Source organism: Heteronotia binoei, chromosome 1 (assembly GCF_032191835.1).
Source record: "Heteronotia binoei isolate CCM8104 ecotype False Entrance Well chromosome 1, APGP_CSIRO_Hbin_v1, whole genome shotgun sequence".
NCBI classification, from domain to species: domain Eukaryota; kingdom Metazoa; phylum Chordata; class Lepidosauria; order Squamata; family Gekkonidae; genus Heteronotia; species Heteronotia binoei.
The window spans coordinates 119,005,115-119,028,321 of record NC_083223.1 but is presented as its reverse complement, the minus strand read 5'-3'; the positions used below and the strand labels follow the sequence as shown (position 1 = coordinate 119,028,321).

The window sequence follows — 23,207 nt, the reverse complement described above, 5'->3', positions numbered from 1 at the left end:
CTAGTTATACCACACCAGCTGCCACACCAGGCACAGTTGTGCTGTATTCCTTATTGAGCTAAGCCAGGCCTAGTTCTGTGGTGGGAAACCTGAAAGGACTCGTACAGGTTCCTCACTTTCTCCTGTACCTCTCATCACACTATTTCCTCTTTTCCTCCTCCTGGCAACCCTCATACCCTCAACTTACCCATGCTTCCTTTTCTCCTTCACATCCACCTTTTATCTACACACAATCTTTGGCTACACTTTTAATTATTTACTTCATTTATTCCCTACCTTTGTCACCAATTGAGTGCTCAAAGCATTGTCATCTCCTCCATTTTGTCCTTACAACCCTGTGAAGAAGGTTAGGCTGAGAATTTTAACTGGCCCAAGGTCTTCAGTGGGCTTTCATAAAGAATGGGAATTCAGACTTCAAGGTCCTAATCTGAAACTCTAACCACCACACCACACTGGCATCTATTGGGTGGCTGCTGCTGAAAAGCAACAAGCAGCTGGACCTAGTGTCAGGTGATAGAAAGCTGCCCATTGGATGCAGCCAGCCTGACTCCCTGTGTCTTCCCTCAAAGGCCAAAAGGGCCCTGTCCCTCCCCTTTTAATTCACAGCAAAAGTAACAATACTGTGTGGTTACCTAGCAACAGACACAGAGTACATTCATTTCTTAAATTTACAGGCTCAGCTTTTATTATTTTGTGAGGATTAATCCCTGACCCCAATCAGGGTTGGCCCTAGACTATCTGGCACAATAGGCAAGGGTAACCTGGTGCCCTCCCTCACTAATAACATCACTGAGTCATTTGGGGGGTGCCCAATTTGGTGCTCCTAGAAGGCTTGTACCCTAGGCAATTGCCTAGCTTGCCTAGTGGCAGGGCCGACCCTGCCCCCAATATGTTTTGTTTTGTTTAGATTTCAGATTTTTCTATAAACCTTGGGCTATTTTTTAGTTTGTAGAAAGATCTGCTTTGTCTATCCATGGTTCTGGTTTCTGGATTGAAGTATCCACAGATGGAGCTATGCTGATACATTGATTTTGGGTACTCTGGTAAATGTACTGCAAATAAATAACTAGAAACAAAGGGGAGAGTCCCCTTTGTTCATTCAAAAATGGGATAATGGTTAGATTTCACTCTTTGTTTCTAGTTATTTATTTGCAGTATATTTACCTGAATACCCAAAATCAATAAATCAGCCTGGCCACATCTGTGGATACTTCAATCCAGAAATCACAGCCAGGGACAAAAGGCATATGGGATAGGGTATGTAGCAAGGAATGGAATTAGGTGAGGTTGAGTGGAAAAGGTAACTGGATCCAATCCAAACTGTTTTTGATTTTCTAGATACAGTAACAGGAATCCCAGTCTTAAACAATGGATTGTATCCTAACACTCTACTCAACTAAAACAGTGTGTTCTGCTGGCACATTTCTTCAGCATAAGGACAGTTGCATCAAACCAAAGTGGAAAAGAGTTTTCACTCTTTTCAGCTGGACATTTCTTGTACTGAAATAACAGACCAACTATAGTATAGCATAGTTGTAAGATACAAACCGTTATGATGCCATATGTGCCAACAACATAGGCACAACACAGAGCAGCAATGAAAGAGAAATATGAATTGGAGCCACAACAGTGAAGAAGGGAGAATTTAATTCTCCTCTCCTCTGATCAAACTCCTCTACTTGTGCACGGACCAGTGTCTAGTGAATAAAAAAGGCAAGTGTCTGTATTAGGGATGGGCACTGAATGTGAAAATGGTGGTTCATTTTGTGGTTTGTTGGGTTTCCCAATTTGGTGGTTCAGTTCATTTCATGATATGTTTCAATTTCCTGAACAATTCATGGTTCATTTGGGTTGGGAACGTGTAAGATGGCTTGAGTGGGATAGAGATGCCAAATTTGTGGCAAACTCTTAAGTGGACTCTCCTCTATCTGCTCTGTAAGTTTGGTGTAAATTGGATTTCAGGGGAGCAAGCTGCAGCCTCCCAAGCAAGCCGCAGGAGGCTGGCGAAAGGGAGATGCAGCTTTTAGTCAATTTCACTGGAAACTAACCAGAAGTACAAGGAGCTGAGGAAAACAGAGCTGCAGCATCTAGTCAGTTTCATTGGAAACTGACCAGAAGCGCAAAGGGCTGGCTGCAGCATCTAGTCAATTTCACTGGAAACTGAAAAGGAGCACAGGGGGCCGGGGAACCATACCAGGCTGTCTGGGAAAATGAACAAAACACAAACCAAACAACATGCCAAGGCAGGTTCATTTTCATTTTCGGGTGCAGTGGGATCAGACAAACCAATTCAGAATGAACCACAAATCAGCCATTTTTAACATGAATCACAATTTGTGGTTTGGTTTATGCCCATCCCTAATCCATATTCTGCTTACCTTTTTGTCTCTACTGCAGCTTAAAGCAGTCAGAAAAAGTATTTCAAGGAGAAAACACACAAGGAAAATTAAATAATCAGTTTCCTCATACAAAAGCCCTTATCCAAGTTCTGCACCAGCACAGCCTTTAGGAACAAACACCACATTTGGAGTGATCCAAACCCAATCCTTTTGGAAGAATGTCTAATTGATCCAAATTGTATTATCATCCTTGTATATGAGTTAAAGGCTGATGTCACTGAAGATGTAAAGTCATTAGTTTCTAGTCCGAAATTGTTTTGACTCAGGAGCACCTATGGATCACCATTTTAAGGGACCACTACTACACCCTTACCTGGATAGCCGAAGCAAGCTCGATCTCATTAAATCTTGGAGGTTAAACAGGGTTGACTATGGCAAGTACTTGGATGGGAAACCTCATTGGAATACCAGAAGTTGGGAGGCAGGGGCAGGCTTTATTCAGTCACATCTCTGAATAACTTCCATGTCCCCAGTACAATATACAACTAGAGAATCCATAGTCACATATGTCAATATATAAACACTCTAATCTACTTTGTAGCGCACACTTACTTGTGATAAAATACTACTGAATTGTACTAGTAATACAAAAGACAATTCAATAATTATATGCATAACAGAAGGTCATGAGTCATTAATTTTCCCAAAAAGGTACAATCGACAAAACAGAACCAAACTTGCATAAATGAATATAGTCCAACAGGCTTAGCTACAAGACACAATTTTTTAGAGCTGCTCAGAACTCTACATCATTGTTGTATGTCAGATTTGTTCTAAATTTCTCACCCTGAACGTTATTAGTATTTAAATATGTGTTGGTATCACTTGAAATATATTCTATAAATTTTGTATACATTGTTTCTAATAATTTTGTTATTCAGTCACGGTATTTGCCTGCTTCCAACTTCTCCGTGTCTCTCCCTCTTTTTGGTTCTACACCAGCAAGTCATTCCCTTGATCCAAGAATGCCATCCAGTAGAAGACCATACAGGGAAATGACGATGCTTTCCAGATCTGGCCAATGTTTCAATCAGTACTCTTTGTCAGATAATAATTTTCTTCACGGACTGCAATAAGTTTACATCATTGGAATCCTTGAAGCGCCAGTTAAAAAGAATGTCAACCAGGGCTTTTATTGTAGCAGGAATTGCTTTGCATATTAGGCCACACAGCCCTGATGTAGCCAATCCTCCAAGAGCTTGCAGGGCTCTTATTACAGTGTCTACTGTAAGCTCTTGGAGGACTGGCTACATCAGGAGTGTGTGGTCTAAAATGCAAAGGAGTTCCTGCTACCAAAAAAAAAAGCCCTGATGTCAACAATAGTTCAAAACAATCACTAGCCAGTATCAAAACTTGGCCAGATCTGATAAGCGATGTCATGTCACTAGATGGTCTTCTACCAGATGGCATTCTAGGATCAGGGGAATGATTTGCTTATGTGGAGTTCTGGGCAACTCTAACAAATTGCATCTTGAAGCAAGTTTGGTTCCACTTTCCTGATTGTACCCTTTTGGGGACATTAATGAATCATGACCTTCTGCCATGTATGTAATTACTGAATTGTCTTTTGTATTACTAGTACAATATAGTAGTATTTTATCGCAAGTAAGTGTGTGCTACACGGTTGATTTGAGAGTTCGCATATCCCAGCAGGGGTCAGTCACCAGAGGTTGCCATAACTTCCAGGTGCACACCCACACACAAAACAAAAACAAAAATTCTCCCCCCAAAAGAACCACTAATACCACCACTAGCACATATGCCACATTCAATAGCATTTTCAACATCTCCTTCCTTTACACTCACAGAAGACAATTAAATGCTTATTTTTAAATAAATTCCATGGACGCACATAAGAAGAGCCTTGCTGAATCAGACCAGTGGTTCACCTAGACCACCAACCTGTCTCACACAGTGGCCAATGAGTTCCTCTGAAGGTGCAACAACGGGGTATAGAGGCTGAGGCCTTCCCTGATGTTACCTCCTATCACTGCTATTCAGAGGTTAACTATCTCTGAACATGGAGGTTCCCTTTAGTCACCATGGCAAGTAGTCAAGTAGTCATGCATCTGTCTAATCCTCTTCTAAAGCTGACTATGCCTGTGGCTAGCACTAGATCCTATCAGCAAATTCCATATGTTAATCACTTGTTGTCCTATCAACTTCATTAAATGCCCTCAAGTTCTAATATTTTGAGAAACAAAGTTCTATGTCAATTCTCTGTACCCCATGCATAAGTTTATAAATCTCTATCTTCAGGGATCATTTCGTAGAAAAACAGGTGCTGGAGCTTATTAGCACAACTCATTTGCATATGTCATACACCCCTGACATCACCAGGTGTACTAAATTATATCAGCTCAGCATCTACCTTAAAATGCTTCTTGAATTATAATTGTCATCATAAAACCTTACTCCCATCATACTTTAAAATTACTTTCTTCTATGTAGCTACAGTATTTCCTTATGTCTGCTTTATATGTTTTGGTTATTTTCCCATTTTTTGTAGGGAAAATATTAAAAAGTTTCTCAAATCTTAGAGTTCAGCAGAATTCTCATGGGGGGGGGGGGGTTGAACAATGGAGACCAAAAGCAAGTTTGCTTTTTTTCAGGGGGGGGGGAGGTAAGAAAGCAAGAGCACAATAACATTTAGAGGTTCTGGAGCTCCGCTCCTGTGAGTTCCTGCCCCAAATGAGGCCTGTCTATCATGATCCCTCTTAATTATCTCTTTTCTAAACTGAAAAGTCCAAGACTCTTCAGTCTTTCCTCATAAGGAAGGTACTCTAAGCCTCTAATCTTGGTTTTCCTCTTCTGTATTTTTTCTAGCTCTGCAATATACTTTTTGAGATACACTGACCAGAACTGCACACAGTATTCCAAAAAAAAAGCCATGCCATAGATATATACAGGGGGATTATAATATTGGCCATCTTATTTTCAGTTCCTTTCCTCATAATCCCCAACATAGAGTTTGCCTTTTTCACTGCTGCAGCATACTGGATTGACACTTTCGTTGAGCTACCTGCTACAACTCCAAAATCCTTTCCCCTTTCAGTCTCAGCAAGCTCAGATACCACTACCCTATACTTGAAGCTGGGATGTTTTGTTCCTGTGTGTATCACTTCACCAACACTGAACTTCATTTGCTATTTCGTTGCCCATTCAACCATATTGTGAAGATCCTTCTGGAGCTCTTTACAGACATCCTTAGTTTTCACCATCCTGAGTAATTCTGTATCATCTGCAAGCTTCGCACTGCTCACTCCTAGTTCCAAATCAATTATGAGCAAATTATATAGTACTGGCCTCAATACCTATCCTTGTGGAACCCAACTGTTTACTCCCCTCCATTGTAAGAAGTGTCCATTTATTCCTAATCTTTGCTTCCTGTCATTTAACCAAGGCCAGCATGGTGTAGTGATTAAGAGCAATGGACTCTTATCTAGAGAACTGGGTTTGATTCCCCAACCTCCACATGAAGCCTGCTGGGTGACCTTGGGCCAGTCATACTTCTCTCCAAACACTCTCAGCTCCACCTACCTCACAAGATGCGGTGTTGTGGGGAGAAGAAGGGAAAGCAATTGTAATCTTCTTTGAGATTCCTTTGGATAGAGGAAAGTGGGGTATAAAAACCAACTCCTTCTTTTAATACATAAGAGAACCCATATTTTTATTCCATGACTGTTAAGTTTCCTCAGAAATCTTTGGTGAGGTACCTTGTCAAAAAACTTTTGAAAGTTCAAGTATATAATATCTACTGGGTCACTGTTATCTACATGCTTGTTCTCTTTCTCAAAGAATTTCAAAAGGTTGGTGAGGTATGACTTCCCTTTGCAGAAGCCTCAGCAGGCTTTGTTCCTCTAAGTGCCTATTAATTCTACCTTTGATTACAGTTTCTAATAATTTGCCTAGGACAGATATTGGGCTAACTAGCCTGTAATTTCCATTCACCTCTGGACCCCTTTATAAAAATCAGTGTAACATCTGCTACTGTCCAGAATTCAGATTCAGCAGTTGAATTTAGTGGTTAAAATCTATAATATAATAAAAGCTTTTTCATCTTGGCAAAATCAAGCAACCTCATTGGTTGGGATTGGGTAGAACTGTGGTGCATCAACTTTTGGCCTGTCAATTCAAGAGTACTTGTGTGACATTGGTTGAGTCCGCTCCTCTCTCCTGCCCAAGGGGCTGTTGCTAGGCAGCAAAGTTGATTCTGTCAGTAAAATGCAAACAACTTAAGTTCTGGCAGTTACTGGCTCTCCCTACTCTCCCATTGGCTGAGCTGCCTGTCACACTGATTCACAGAAGAGAGAAAGAAACCCTTCCCTTGACTGGCTGAGGAAGCAAGGAGGAGGGAAACATCCAGAGAAAGGCTTCCCTTGATTGGCTGAGGACTCCTCTGTATCCTCCTCTGAAAAGGAGGAAAATGGTGTCATATGGCAACAAACCAGATACAGAGAGAGAGATACAGAGGGAAAGTGAGATACAGAGAAAGATTGTAGTCCTGTGTTTAAGATAACGTTATCAGAGACAGACTGCTATTCTGAAAGGTATCATTAAAGGCCTCTGAGGTAGAACTCACTGGGGCCAGTCCTGACTATGGCTGCTAGTTCCAGGTTGGTGGAAAGTTCCAGGAGATTCTGTAGTGGAGTTTGAGGAGGGCATAGGAGTTAGGGATTCAGAGTCGGGTCTGCCAAACCCAGCTTCTTGCTGTGGAAGCGGACTGGGTGATTTCGAACCAGTCACAAACTAACCTGCCTCACAGGGTTGTTGTTCAGATCAAAAGGGGGGAGAGGAAAATGATGTAAGCTGCTTTGATCCCTCACTACCACCACTGTGGAGAAAGACTGTGCTTTTCCTATGTAGAGGCTACACTGAGGGGGAAGGCAATAGAAACCTGAAGTCAAAGGGGCAGATAGGGTTGCCAACTCCAGATTAGGAAATCCCTGGAAATTTAAAGAGTGGAGCCTGAAGACGGTGGGGTTTGAGGAGGAGTGGGACCTCAGACAGGTACAATGCCATTTCCTTTCTGCAGGGCCTGTAAGACAGAGCTGTTCCATCAGACATTCAACTGAGGGGGTGGACATTTTGTTATTCTGTGGCCTTCTTGCTGCAGGGGCCCCAATGAAGTAACTCTGTCAGCCCAATTATCTTATACCAGCTGGGGGATGTATGGAAGGAGTGGAGGCAATTGATACCTCCAATTGTTTGTTTTTAGACTGTTCTATTGTTTTCAGATTGTATATTGTTTTGATATATGTATTCAATTTTAACCTTGTATTATTGACTGTTATTACCCATTCAGAGCCTATTTGGGAAAGGAAGGGCTATAAATCCAAAATAATAAATAATAATAATAAATAACCACTGTTGCCAATCTCCAGATGAGGGCTAGAGATCACTCAAAATTAAAACTGCTCTCCAGATGGCAGAGATCAGCTTCCCTCAAGGTGGGGGGAAGTGAATACCTTCACTTGTGTAGGTGGGAAGACAGCAAGGGGGGGCACAACAGGCCTTATTTCTAGTACATACATAGTTTAGTAGATCTATAGTCTCACATTTTAGTTCCCTGAGAACTCATGTATGCCATCAGGACCTGGAGACTTACTGCTTTTCTCTCAAAGTTCTCTCAAAGCTGTTCAGCTCAAGAGCGGTTCTGGGAGAACTCTCTCAGCCCCACCTACCTCACAAGGTGTTTGTTGTGGGGAGGGGAGAGGAAACTGTAAGCTGCTCTGAGACTCCTTCAGGTAGTGAAGGGCAGGGTATAAATCCAATCTCCTCCTCCTTCCCCTCCTCCTTTCCTATCAATATTACCCTGTGTTTACACAATTGTTCCTTTGGATTGGATTGTCCCAAACCAGAGGCTCCCCACCCCCTAATCTAGTCAGAAATACCATATCCAAAGTAAGTTTGTTCAAAGTCCATAGCTAATGGGTCACACCAGTTACATTTTCAAGAGCTTGCACAGTTGTGATCATTGTACCAACCGTGCTAGAAAGAAGCACATTATATGAATTATGCAATGAAGGTAAGTGAACAGACTGTCTTAACAGACAGACCAGAACTGTATTTCATATTTCTTTTTAATGTGTCAAGAGGTATACAACTTAGCAGCTGCTTTTAAAGCCAAAAAAGAACATATCAGGCTCAGTTTGTCTGTTTGTGCATCAGCACCATCAGTACTGTACACAGCAGTGTATCTGCCAAGCCACTTGGAGTGGCCTGAGATGCAAGACCTTTGGCATAAGCAAAAGAACAAGGGCCTTGGCTCTTGGCCCATGACTCACAGACTGTGACCTTGAGCGAACCATTCTACAGGATTCAGAAACTGCCCAGGATGTCATTAGTATGAATTATTTTTCTCTATTTAAATTGACTATTTCTCTGTTTAAATTGGCTATTTAAATTCTGTGATTATTTTTGTAAGCCATTTTGGGTTCCCACTGAGATTAAAAGCAAGGTAAAAAAGGCCTAAATAAAAAATTAATAGACACAAAACCAATGAAAAGATATTTGTTAGAACACGCAAGAGCTCCCTAAATAAGAAGCACGCTATGCACTCTTATCTAGGACCTCTCATAAGAAAGATAGTACCTTTCTCATTTTAATTATGTAACTGATCACCAAAGCAAGGTGGTAATTAAGATCTTGGTTCTGTGCTGCGTAAACCACATTTTACAGTCTATCTCACTTTAATACAGTGATCCTGCAGCTTGCCATTCTTTTACAATAGAGAAAAGTCTTCTAGTAGATCTGCATTGGAGGTATTCATCTTTAATCTAAATTTATGTATTTGGTACATTATTACCCCTAACTTTCCTTTGAAGTCCTCAAGCAGTGCAGGTCATCTTCTCCTCACCATTTTATCCATACAACAACCCTGTGAGGTACATTATGCTGAGAGAGAAAATGACTGGTTGAAGAACATCCACAATGCTTCAGGGCAGATGGATTTGAAACTGGGTCTTCTAGAACCTATTCTGACTTCCTAACCATTACACTTACACAACTGTAACATTAACAATCCCACAGACCTTTTCTAGCATTGAAAAACACAAATTTTCTAAGAAAATTTCCATATAAGCTATTAATACAACTTAAGTTAATCAAATTGAATTCTGCAAGCTTCCAGAGCCATACTACGAAATGTCCATTTAGCAGCATAAAAATTAGTGCAAACCTATGCTACTTTTTCTGTCTCACACATGTAAGACCTGATAACTATTCTTCACAAGAAACATGAGCGACCAAGTAATATTATAATTGAACTTTTAAGCAGTGCAACAATTGTTCAGGTTTGACTACTGACTTTCACTGCAGGATGTTGCACTGAGGAAAATTCTGGCCTTAATGTTAACAATAAGGAGACGTAGAGGCAGGGCTATAACTATCAGAGCTGTGCAAGTGAGCAGTTGCTTCAGCAGCTCTAATTGATGCCAATGGTTCATGGCAGTGCTTACTCAATCCTTCACTGCCATCTCCTGGCACCTATGGCTAAGCCCAGGAAATGCCCTGCTGCTTCCCTCACAGCTGTGGCTAGTTATTCCATCTGGCTGATATACCACCCAGCTGGGCAATATGTAAATTGCCTGATACTACAAGAAAACTTCAGGCATCCAACACCATTTGAGCATACTATCAGGACACTGCTCTACCCTTTGGTGGTTAATATATTTTGGGTTTTTACTTGGAGGATAACTATAGGCCATGCATAAACTGTTGGTTTTCAGAAACCTGTGGCTAAAACTGACATAATACTGGTGATTAGCTGCACTACCAAAAGCAACTGAGGGGAAGGGGCTCTGGCTTAGGATCACAGCATTAAGCAAAAAGGGTTTCACTCTCCCCTCTTCCAAACCACAACAAAGTCCAGCAGCACCTTTAAGACCAACGAAGTTTTGTTCAAGGTATAAGCTTTATTGTGCACGCACACTTCTTCCATACCAGTTCCTCAACTGACAAAGACCACTTAGGGGTGGCTTTCAGACATATTTGGTGGCAACTGAATTTCATCACACCCTTTCCAAATATCTACAAACTACTCAATCATGCTAATCTACAAAACTAAACTATCAACTGATCACGTTCTTGAACAGGTCAATTATAGCATGATTTTAAAAGAGAATTGTATCATAGGTCCCCAATAAAGCAAAGCTTTATGTCCGAAACCTTTCTCAGTACCAAAATTATTTTAAATAGTGTTTTGTTGCTGAAACTAAATTATTATTGATACATAAGTATGCTAACTTCCACAGGGGAACAGAAGGAAGGCAAAAAAAAGAAAGAAGAGCTCTCACTGTTCATTCTGTGTTATTTCTGAAGGTCCATATTTTCTTGCCAGTATTTCCCACATGGCCCTTATGCCATTATAGAAATTTATTTATGCTCCACAATACCGAATTCTTGGAGTCTTGGCTGGAATAATCATTTGTGTCAACAGACAGGGCAGATCTACACCTACATGTCTTTACAAATGCAGAGGAGTAAAATAAGTGCACAAACTTAGAGGTCAAACGCCCACATGAGATGGCTAGAGTAGGGATAAAATTCGCTGTGCACTGGCAATGTGAAACGCAGTTGATGCTACACAACTATCTGAATTTTGTACATATTAACATACATGTTTCTGTTTTAATTATGGCAGAAGTATTTTGACTATTACACTAAGGGATGGCTAGAGCAGTTTTTAATTTTTTTTCCTTGACCACCAGACAGTCATGACATATCAGAAACGTTTTTTTAAAGTCCCCTTATTTTCAAAAAGTGGTTTGTCATGATGATCTAATGGTTGAGAAATACAATCCCAAAGTCCACTTTGGTGCATAGTTGTATTGTGTTTGGGATTCTGGCCTACAAACCTATTTCTAAGAATATTTGCTTTTCACTTGTTTTCAGTTAAGCAGACAAGCCATGATAATTTACACTTCCAAAAATGTAAATCTGAATGTCAAAATAAGTGTGTCAATTGGTATATAACATCATCCAATCTAATTATGAATTATTTACAAATATCAAAAGATCAAGCTGACTGTTACTGCCCAAGTTAATGGTAGTTCCTTCAGAGTAATGAAACATTAAGTTTTTGAGTCCTGGAGAATTACTGTCTTATTATATTATCAACCCTAAAAAAGCTACAGATCAGCAATCTGTATTTTGCTATACCTTTAGAGACAACCGCCCAATAGGAAAAGCCAAACCGCTTTTTCTTTTTTTCTGATGAAACTAACAACAAAAACCTGTAGCAATCTTAACTAAGCAGAAAGCTCAGCAAGTAATTGAATGACATTTATCTAAATAACTTCTGAAATAATGTTGTCTTTGTTAGTTTACACTGAATGTGGTCCTACCACGGGAAGGTGAGAATACAAAAACAATATCTAGGAAGAATTAGGGTTGCCATATGTGAGGAAATCCCAACCAGAAAATGTCATAAAAACTAACAAAAAGCCAATAAGCAAAACACAGCCCTTGTGTATATTAAATGTGTAAGATTTTTAGTCAAACTACTGAAAGCTAGCTCCCAATATTACACATTAAGCCCATACATAATTGAAATGCATTTCTATAAATAATTGTATTTAAACAAACAGAGGGATTACAGATCTTAAATGTAACCAACTATAGCATTTAGATATTTTTCAGAATGCTGCTCATGGAAGACATAACAATTAACCTGATGGATAACTTTTAAATGTTTTAACCGAGAAGAACTGTTACATAAGGAGACCAAAACTGTTTTCAAAATAAGTTTGAACATATCATCCAGTGAGCATAACTCCCACACTGCTCTATGTTGGAAAGATCTTCGACGTGAACAGTGTTTAGTTAATTGTATCATACTCTGAGAGCTCCATTTATCCAATCATTAAACTTGTTGCACCAATATTCTTTTTTCAAACTCAGTTTGATAATATTCCAAGCTTACCTTCAATACTTTTTTACACCAGTAAGAATTTGTACTTTATACAGAAACATGTTTTGAAATCTGAGAGATAATTAAAAAGAACATGACAGTTGAAAGGCTTCAAATACCAAACTAAACTCTAATGCCAAGGCTTGCTAGATCAATTAACACTTTTGATGGCAGAGAAACATTATAGTTAAAGCTAGCATTTCCGTAATATCCAGTTTTCTCAAATGCGGACTGAAACTACCAAGATAAGTTTGAATTCCAATGATAAAACTCCAACAGTGAATAAATATAACTTTGTGCTGCAAAATACTGAAAAAGAATTATTAACAAAATGCGTTTGCCACACCCACATAAACCTGTCTTCAGCTTGGACCCAAAGCCTTGAAACACAAAAACATATTAAAATGTAAAGCATTATTGTTAGATGTTGCTAATAAACCTAGTGTATTACCAAGATTTATAAAGCTTTAAAATGATTGATAAGTACATGAATGCCACAGTTTTCAATCCTAAGCATTATTTACCATGTTATTCATTTTTAGTTAACTTCTATTACATGAAATTAAAATAAAGCAATATTACTATTCAATTAACAGATGCTATCGTATAAAGTTCCAATTGTTCACAGGTTTGAAATATGATCAGAATTAACACTTTTTGTAGTAGGTGAAACTTTGATTGCATAAAGCAGGTGAACATAGGGTGTGTTCACACTACACTAAATAATGTGTTTTGCAACTAAAGTTTTGCTGTTCTTACACAGTAAAAATCCAGTTGCAAAATGCAATATTTAGTGTAGTGTGAATGAACCCATTCAATTCACTCTTCCATTTTGCAACATGGAAAAAAAGGAATATTGAAGAACAATAACTGGTGACTTTATTTGTGGAGGCAAAATTTCATGTGCAGAGCACCCAGAGAAATTTTTGAAGGGTCCCTCAAGAGTGGAGTCATTTACTTTTAAGAACCTATTTTGTATTCAGAACCCTGATTCCTTTTGTTCAGCAGCAGATTTCAGATAGTCTTAGTCTAGAGAACCACTACTCCATTTATTCCTTCATGCAGCAATCTGAAATATTTACTACCAGACAGTACCTAATTTTAGGGTTTAAGTGCTTTAACAGCTCTATGAAATATGATCAGCAGCTGCCATATTAAACTATGCCGAATAAACTCCCCTTATAAAAAGAGAAAAACTGCTTTAGCTAGAGTTCATCAACATCAACTTTTCATTTCCAAACCTAAAATGATGAGAGCTTTTTTTAAAAAAAAATGCTTATATGTGAATTGGTTAAATGATCCACCCAATCCCCCACTTCAGCTTTCCCTTTCAGCATGAAAAAGTAATGTCATTGTCTGAAAATCAGAACCCCTACTTCTATACCGTTAATATAAAAATTCACAATCGCCATCCTACTCAGTGATAATTTGTTTGTTAATTTGGAAGAACCTCATTATAATCAAAGACTACATCAGTGACTGATAATCATTTAACTTAACTTGGAAAATATTTGCTATAGTTGAACTTTTTTGCATCAATGAACTCTTTAAAACTGTTATTCTACTGTTAAAAATGTTTACTTGAAAATAAGTGCTGTTCATAATCAGTAGAACTTCCAAATATGTGTGCAGCTAGTGGTTTTAATAAATGTATGTAATAAATCATTTTTAGCTGCAAAGCACTACTGAGAATTATGACTGGATAATCTAGAATCTTGTCCATGAGTTCTCTGTTGTCCATGAGTTCTCTGTTGCACAAAAAACAAAGGGATCCAAAATACTGAACTACATAGCTGTTCTAAGAGACATAAGCATCTGATAAATATATACTTGCCTATTTCAAAACAATCGAGGGAAAGTATTACATTTCTAGTAAAATTTATAACACATTTGAAAATATTTTTTTAAAAAATCAAAATTAGACTGAAAAGATATTATTGCTATTTAAAGCAAACAGATTATTGTACAACAGGAATAATACTAGCAATCAACAGAAAAATCAAGTTTTATTTCATATAGAAGAGTTGCTCTTTCACACATAGATGTCAACATAATGAAAGAGCAGGTTTGTACTAATTCAGTTACAGTTAAATATGTACAGGCATTTTTTGTTTATAGGTACAGTTTAGGAAAGGAAACCAGTGACACCAGACCAGAGAAATGCTTATCAGAGAGAAAAGAGTACACTATGTCTTTTCACTGCAGGACAATGATATCCATGCAACTCTAAGGATAGCATGCAATAAAAAATGTGGAAATTCAATGTCACATTTCACAAACTCACATCTTTCCCTGTTGATTAAACGGCTGCTTCCACCAATACAAAAAGTGGTACAGGTAAAAGGAATAAGCCTTTTCAAAGTGGCATAGCAGCATTTAAAATGTATCCTGCAGTTCTCCTTTTATTGCAGATTTTGGAAGCATCTAATGACAGTCCTGCGTATCAAATTAATGACTCAAAGCCCACTGGGTTTGTACACTGAGAATTCTATTACCTCATGTGCAAACACACACACATACAAGAGGCTCCTCCACGTGGAAGACCTTTCAAATCAAAACATAAGCCCCAGTGCAGTGCTCACTGCATAGGTGGACTCCCTGGTCAGGAAGGCTATTCCTCCGAGCCCTTACACAACAGAAAACAAGGAAGGAGTCACCACAATAGTAGGTGTTCTGTGCAGCTTTAAACCTAAGTGCCCTCACAATTGGTTTCTGCCTAGACAAAGAAAACCAAGGAAGCACAAACCAATAAGCAGTCTTATGCCCCCTTTGCCTCTCTATTTTAGATAACCCTACCAAGTGATCCCTATTTTAAGTTCATGGTCTATAAGAATATATTATCTACAGATATTTCTAATAATAAAACCTGTAACTGCTTTCTTTTGGGAAGAAAACAATATGTCAGGGGAAACTGTAAACTCGCAAGATGTTCATCTTCAAGGTAATAGATATTCCAGATCCAAGTCTGACATTGCCAAAGTATTTTACTCCCCACACCACCACCAACTAGAAAAACGAATTTCTTAATTCTATTCCCTCCAGGCTTCTATTTTAGTTTGCCAGCAAACTTGTGTGATGCGGGTCCTCACGTCAAACTTTTTTTTTTGTGAGAGGTTTTGTGCGGAGAACCCCACGGGACAGCGGCTGAACCCAGCCCTGGTTCTGAAGAGCGCGCAGCCAAACTAGAAATGCAAGCGCACCAGATCCTCTGGAAGAGAAAAGGGCTTATACCACGGTGTCACGTTTGCAGCCCCGGCACGACAAAACCAGGGCGAGACGAAACTCGAGAGGGTCACTGGGGAAACAATGCGAAAGAGCGAAGCGAAAGTTTCCAACCGCTTCTTTTCTTTCCCCCCAGCCGGGACCAGCTCAAAGCCGAGGCGCCCCGATCACCTGAAGGAAGTCACAGCGGAGCCAGTCCTGCCAAGGCGCGCGCCTTCCCTGCCTGACCCTAGCCCCGGGACGCCGAGAGCAGAAGGGATCGCAGGAGCTCTCTGGGCACCGAACGAGCCTCCTCGCTCGCTGAAGCCAAGACTCCCAGCGTCAGCAGCTTTTCTTTTGGCTCTTCGGTATGTTGAACCTCCCAGGAGCGATTGACTGCTTTTTCTTCCTCTTCTTCTTTTTTTAACAAGGAAAGCGCCTCTCGAGAAGAAGGGCAGGGGACACAGAGGGCCACGGCGGGAAAAGGTAAGGAGGAGGACTGACAGACTCACCTTTTGCTGCCACGATGTCGATCCCCGCCGTCGCTGCTGCTTATTATTTCGTCTGTCCCCGGCTCCGAGTCGAAGCTGCCCCTTGGAGCTGCAACTCTAGTTTTAAAAAAAGAATGTGGGACATCCCCTCTCCAAGGCTAGAAACCCCCCCCCCCCGTCCCTCTTTTCTTCACTCACTAAAGTACAACTGAGAAGAAAACAAAAGAGGAGGGAGGGAAGCGAGGAAGGTGGGAGGCTTTCGCTCAGCAGCCGACCCTTACTTCGCTTAAGCGCAACTACTTTTCTTCCTCACCCTTTCCCTTTAAGAAGATCGCCTCATGAAGCGAGACGCAGGGCGAAACAAGTGCGGGGCAGAAATAAAGGTGGGGGAGGAAAAGCGCAGGCCGCGCTGCCCGACGCTCTGGGTGGCTTGCTTGTTTTGCACTTGTCCAGAGAGTTGCTGCCAGTTTGGTGGCGACGCCGCTAGAAGCAGGGGACAGGCGCGCGCGCATGTGGGGAGGGAGGGAGACGGAGGGAGTTGTGTTTACAGCGGCTCCCCGTTGTCATTGGTTGTTTTCTGGCGTGGGTATTGGTGAACAGTGGGCGTGGGAGAGAAGGGGCACGTGGATCTTTGCCACTGGCCCCTCCTCCGCCCCAAGGGGCTTTTCTTTTCGTTTCTTCTTTTTTGCCCTTAACTCACAGCTGGCTTACGGTTACCAAGTGGGTTTTTCAAGGCAAGGGAGGTTCAGAGGTGGTTTGCCAATGCCTGCCTCTGCATAGGGACCCTGGCCTTCTTTAGTGGTCTCCCATCCAAACACTGAAGTAGGGTGGACCGGCTTAGTTTCTGAGAGCCGATGAGATCAGAGGAGTAGCCTGGTCTGTCCAGGTCAGTATGGTGGCCTTTTTTGTCCTGTGTGGTGTCCTTGTGGCACAAAATAGAAACCAACAGCAGATATGATGTATTAGAGTTGCATGGCATTGGTTCAGATCTTCATGCTGCCATAAAGCTTGCTGGATGACCTTGACCCAGTCACTCTAAGCCTTCTGTACCTCACAGGAGTACTGTGGGGATAAAAACAACACCACCTTGAGCTACTTGGAGAAGGATGAGGGGGTAAAAATGTGCTTGTATCCTACCAGTCACCTCAGAGGAACTATAAAAAATGGCAAGGCATCATTCACGGTCACCAAGGCTCAGTATTAAATGAGGTCATATAGGAGGGGGAAGAAGATGGACCACTGACTGACTACAGGTGGACCTCTAGTCTGTCTGTTGCCCTATCAGTTGCTGATAACTTTGAAAGCAAAGGCAGCAGGCTTCTGTTTAGAACCAGATGCTGCTTTAGCAACAGGCTATGCAACTGCACATTGTTTATACTTTGCTTCAGGTGAACAGCAGGTTTGGCTGATTGGACAGTGCCACCATGGGCAAACAACTTTTGCTCCAGACCCCTGTTGCCATTTTGCAGAGGAAGTAAAATAGAGTAGTCCTGGTGAATGCAATGAGTGCTATGGTCCCAGTAATAGCTTTAAAAAAGTGCTGGACAAATTCTATCACTGGTTATTATCAATAACAGCTTGCAACAAAACCTATCTTCAGAGTCTATATTACTAGAGAATGAGCACAAATAATAGGGATGACTATTGCCATTAAGTCCTCCTTGTGATCTTCTCAGAGACCTCTGTTTAACTGAGTGGAAGAGACCTCCACAGTGTGTCTACAAGCAGATCACACAAATCATAACCCAGTTTAATGCCAGAGATTGTGTGGGATTCTTGTTAGTGAAATAGTTTAACACCAAGGCTGACCCTGACAGTAGGCAGGCTGAGGCTTCTCACATTAGGCAACAGATTTGGAATTGCTATTAAAAGGCAGCAAAATGTTGATGGTTTATTATATTATGGTTTATTACTTTAAGGGGATTTTCTGCCTCAGTTACAAAAAGAGATGCCTCCTTTGAACCAAGGAGAAAAAACTTTCTTTCTTTTCTTTCATTCATTCATTCATTCATTCAAAAGTGGTGTTTCTTTTTGATATGTGCTAATTTAAGCTTCTTACCACAATGTCATACTTGTTTTACATGGTTGGTAAGGAGCACCATGTTTAAAAAATATACCTTTCATCTGTCCTAAGTACATAGATATCTTAATATCATTAATATAACCGAACACCAGTCATTCTGTTATATACATACACCAATCGTGGTTTCTCTTTTATTGACAGTGTGTTTGTGATCTGGTAAAAGAAGGTAAACACACATCAGTAATACATGCAACACTGGCTTGATTGCACAGGTAAAACAAGCAGTTGCTCTGGGCAGCAGTATTTTAGGAGTGAAGATCAGAGATGCACAACCCGGAATAATTTCTAATATTACAAAGTTGGCACTTTTAAGACCAACAAAGTTTAAGCTTTTGTGTGAATGTACACTTCAGATATGTGCATGCACAGAAAGCTTATACCCAAAATTAAGCTTTGTTGGTCTTAAAGGTGCCACTGGGCTCAAACTTTTTCTGTTGCTTCAGACCAACACAGCTACCCACCTGAATCTATTTGTAATATTACAGAAGATACCGAATATTACAGAAGATACTGAATGTTTACAGTGATCTGAATGTTGCACCAAGCATTGTCTACAACTCCACAAAAGATTCTGTAGCCAGTCTCTTGGATTATGCACTGCAGCATTTTGTATACTGCTGACATAGTTAATTCCTGTCCTGTGATCATGAATGATCAGCTTCCCCCCACTCCACTATCAAGTTGCAGCTGACCAGAGATGTTCAGAAGTGGTTAGCCATTGTCTGTCTCCAGACAGTGACCCTAGTATTCCTTGGTGGTCTCTCATCCAAATACTGACCAGGGTTAGTTTGCTCTGGGGCCATTTTTCCTGCGCTAAGACAAAAATGTGTGAGCTGTGGGCTAAAAAACTGTGAGCTAGCTCACACTAACAGCTTAGATGAAACACTGCTCACCACCTTTCTTGTCTCTTTTAAAATTTACAGAGAGTCATATGCATCTCACACCTTAGAGATGGTGTCTCAGTCCTAGAGACATCCACAGGGAGAATAGCCTGCCCCCCTTTAATAATCAGCCGTTACTAGCAGAGAGCTATTGGAGTTGGGGCTCAGACACTGTTCTGATCACCTGCTGCCACCATTCATTCCTATCCTGTACTATATGTACACAGGCTACTATATGTACACAGATATTAAATTGTGTGCATGTGTGATTCCCTTACACATGCAGCCCACAGGGATAATACAAACAAGAAACTTATTTATAAGAATAGAACACAGAGGAAAATAAAGTCTAAGAAAAAATGTTTCCCTTCCATTGAACTTCTGAACTGAGGTACTGTACCTACAACTGGAATCCTTTCATTATGTATTTACTATTTTCAGTCTGTTCCAAGCAACTCTTCTATACAGTTCTCCTCTGTCAGAAAAACCTTTTCGTCTCAGTCCTTAAGCTGTCCTCCTCTTTCTCTGCTGCTGTCATTTGTCAGCTGCCCTCAACATTCCATCTCTCAACATTCTCTTGCCCTCAACCTTCCATCAGCTCTCATTGGTTGTTCCTGGAGAAAAGTGGAACCTAGACTGTCCAACACAATGTTATAATAAAATTCCAGTATAAACACTTTCTTGTTGCATTGTCATATTTGGTTTTGCAGGTTTTGGTAGTATTTTGAAATGTATATCACCCGTCTGACCACAGATGTTTGTTTATGTTTATGTTTAATTCGATTTATACCCCGCCCTCCCCGCTGAGACAGGCTCAGGGCGGCTTCCGTTACATGATAATGGATCAAAATAAATTATTGTGTACAGCACACAATAGGCAATGATAATACACTATAGGCAACAACATGCTACAGTGAACGATGTGCCAACTATTGTCTGACTGTGTCCAGGTTTTATAACATTATTGACATAGACCCAGACAAGAGACTTCTTGTGAGTTCCAAATGACTCCTCAGTGTCTACACTCATACAGATTGTTGGGGTGGTGGTAGTAACTTGTCTTCCTTCAGTTTACTGCCACAGCCTTTCAGCTCATAATCACTTGTGTAACTGAGCATATATCCTTGGTGACCCATCCTGTTAAAGTTGTATCCATATTTTACTACAATGAGGCTTCTATCTCACATAACTGATTTCAAAATTAATCTGACGAATCATTACTACAGAACCTATCATGCTTTCTGTAGTAATGATTTGTAAGGTTAATTTTGAAATCAGGTATGTGAAGTAGAAGCTTCATTGTAGTAAAATGAGGTAGAAGCTTCATTGTAGTAAAAAGGGTACAACTTTAACAGAATGGGTGGAGTTAATGGAACACACCTGGGAAACCATATTTCAGGTATCATCTTTGTGAGTTACTGAATGTTTGTTTAGTGGATAAGTCATAAGAACATAAGAGAAGCCATGTTGGATCAGGCCAATGGCCCATCCAGTCCAACACTCTGTGTCACACAGTGGCCCCCCAAAAAATTATTTATTTATACACACACACACACACACTGTGGCTAATAGTCACTGATGGACCTCTGCTCCGTATTTTTATCCAATCCCCTCTTGAAGCTGGCTATGCTTGTAGCAGCCACCACCTCCTGTGGCAGTGAATTCCACATGTTAATCACCTTTCTTACACTTTATTAATCACTTCCTTTTATCCGTTTTAACCTGTCTGCTCAGCAATTTCATCGAATGCCCACGTGTTCTTGAATTGTGAGAAAGGGAGAAAAGTACTTCTTTCTCTACTTTCTCCATCCCATGCATTATCTTGTAAACCTCTATCATGTCACCCCGCAGTCGACGTTTCTCCAAGCTAAAGAGTCTCAAGCGTTTCAACCTTTCTTCATAGGGAAAGTGCTCCAGCCCTTTAATCATTCTAGTTGCCCTTTTCTGGACTTTCTCCAATGCTATAATATCCTTTTTGAGGTGCGGCGACCAGAACTGCACACAGTACTCCAAATGAGACCTCACCATCGATTTATGCAGGGGCATTATGATACTGGCTGATTTGTTTTCAATTCCCTTCCTAATAATTCCCAGCATGGCGTTGGCCTTTTTTTTTGCAATCGCACACTGTATTGACATTTTCAGTGAGTTATCTACCACGACCCCAAGATCTCTCTCTTGGTCAGTCTCTGCCAGTTCACACCCCATCAACTTGTATTTGTAGCTGGGATTCTTGGCCCCAGTGTGCATTACTTTGCACTTGGCCACATTGAACCGCATTTACCATGTTGACGCCCACTCACCCAGCCTCAACAGATCCCTTTGGAGTTCCTCACAATCCTCTCTGGTTCTCAGCACCCTGAACAATTTAGTGTCATCCGCAAATTCCCTTCCTAATTATTCCCAGCATGGTGTTGGCCTTTTTTATTGCAATCGCACACTGTCTTGACATTTTCAGTGAGTTATCTACCACGACCCCAAGATCTCTCTCTTGGTCAGTCTCTGCCACACACCCCATCAACTTGTATTTGTAGCTGGGATTCTTGGCCCCAATGTGCATTACTTTGCACTTGGCCATATTGAACCGCATCTGCCACATTGACACCCACTCACCCAGCCTCAACAGATCCCTTTGGAGTGCTTCACAGTCCTGTCTGGTTCTCACCACCCTGAACAATTTAGTGTCATCTGCAAACTTGGCCACTTCACTGCTCACTCCCAACTCCAAATCATTTATGAACAAGTTAAACAGCATGGGACCCAGTACTGAGCCCTGCGGCACCCCACTGCTTACCGTCCTCCACTGCGAAGACTGCCCATTTATACTCACTCTCTGCTTCCTATTAATTAGCCAGTTTTTGATCCACAAGAGGACCTCTCCTTTTACTCCATGACTCTCGAGCTTTCTAAGGAGCCTTTGATGAGGAACTTTATCAAAAGCTTTCTGGAAGTCAAGGTAAACAACATCTATTGGGTCTCCTTTGTCCACATGTTTGTTCACCCCCTCAAAGAAATGTAACAGGTTAGTGAGGCAAGATCTTCCCTTACAGAACCCATGCTGAGTCTTCCTCAATAACCCGTGTTCCTACTGTACCTACTCATTCTGTCCTTGGTAATGGTTTCTACCAACTTTCCCGGTATTGAAGTCAGACTGACTGGCCTGTAATTTCCCGGATCTCCCTGGCTGGTTTCCTGCTTCTAATATAGTTGAAGAAATGTTTATTATTGTTCTTTATGTTTTTTGCAATATGCTCCTCATAGTCCCTTTTTGCCTGCCTGATCACAGTCTTGCATTTGATTTGCCACAGCCTGTGTTCCCTTTTATTAATCTCACTTGGACTGGTTTTCCACCACTTAAAGGAGTCCTTCTTACCTTTTACAGCTTTCATTACTTTGTTTGTTAACCATGCAGGCCTTTTCTTATACCTGTTTGTGCATTTCCTAACTTGTGGTATATATTTTATCTGAGCTTCTAGGATTGTAGTTTTAAATAGCCTCCAAGCTTCCCCAAGGGTTTTGACCGTATTTACCTTTCCTTTCAGTTTCCTCTTCACATTCCTCCTCATCTCAGAGAATTTACCCCTTTTAAAGTTAAACGTGGTTGTGCCAGTCTTTTGGGGCAACTCCCTATTTATACAAACGGTGAAATCAATAGCGTTATGGTCACTGCTCCCAAGCGGTGCGATCACTTTTACATCTCTCACCAAGTCTTGGGCATTACTTAGGACCAAATCCAGGATCACCCTACCCCTGGTAGGTTCTGAGACCATCTGCTCCATAGCACAGTCATTGAGAACATCAAGAAACTCAATCTCTTTCTCTCGACTAGAACACGTATTGACCCAATCAATCTGCGGGTAGTTAAAATCACCTATTACAACACAGTTTTTACGTTTAGCCGCTATCTTTAATCCTTCCATCATATTATAATCGTCCTCTATCTTTTGATTTGGTGGGCGATAACAAATTCCCATAGTGAAATTTCCTTTTTGGCCCTCTATTTCAACTCAAAGCATTTCTAGAAGGGAATCTAATTCTCTGACCTCAGTCTTACTGGATTGTATATTCTTTCTGACATACAGAGCCACCCCACCTCCAACCCTTCCCTCCGTATTCTTCCGATATAACTTATATCCAGGAATCACCGTGTCCCACTGATTCTCCTCATTCCACCAGGTTTCTGAAATTCTCACAGTTTCATTAATTCAATCATTAATACAGCTTTTTTTGAGAAAGTAG

The 23,207-nt window shown here is 40.7% G+C and overlaps 1 protein-coding gene across 2 annotated transcripts in view; it reads right to left on the bottom strand.

Moving 5' to 3' along the window:
* EYA4 (EYA transcriptional coactivator and phosphatase 4) overlaps positions 1-16,108 on the bottom strand; it is a 247,795-nt gene extending 231,687 nt beyond the window's left edge. The window contains exon 1 of one of the 2 annotated variants that reach the window (XM_060239663.1): positions 16,026-16,108. The gene's annotated coding sequence lies outside the window, so the exon portion shown is untranslated. The remainder of the gene's footprint in view (positions 1-16,025) is intronic. The other variant, XM_060239706.1, reaches the window with a different exon arrangement.
* Positions 16,109-23,207: the final 7,099 nt, after the last annotated feature.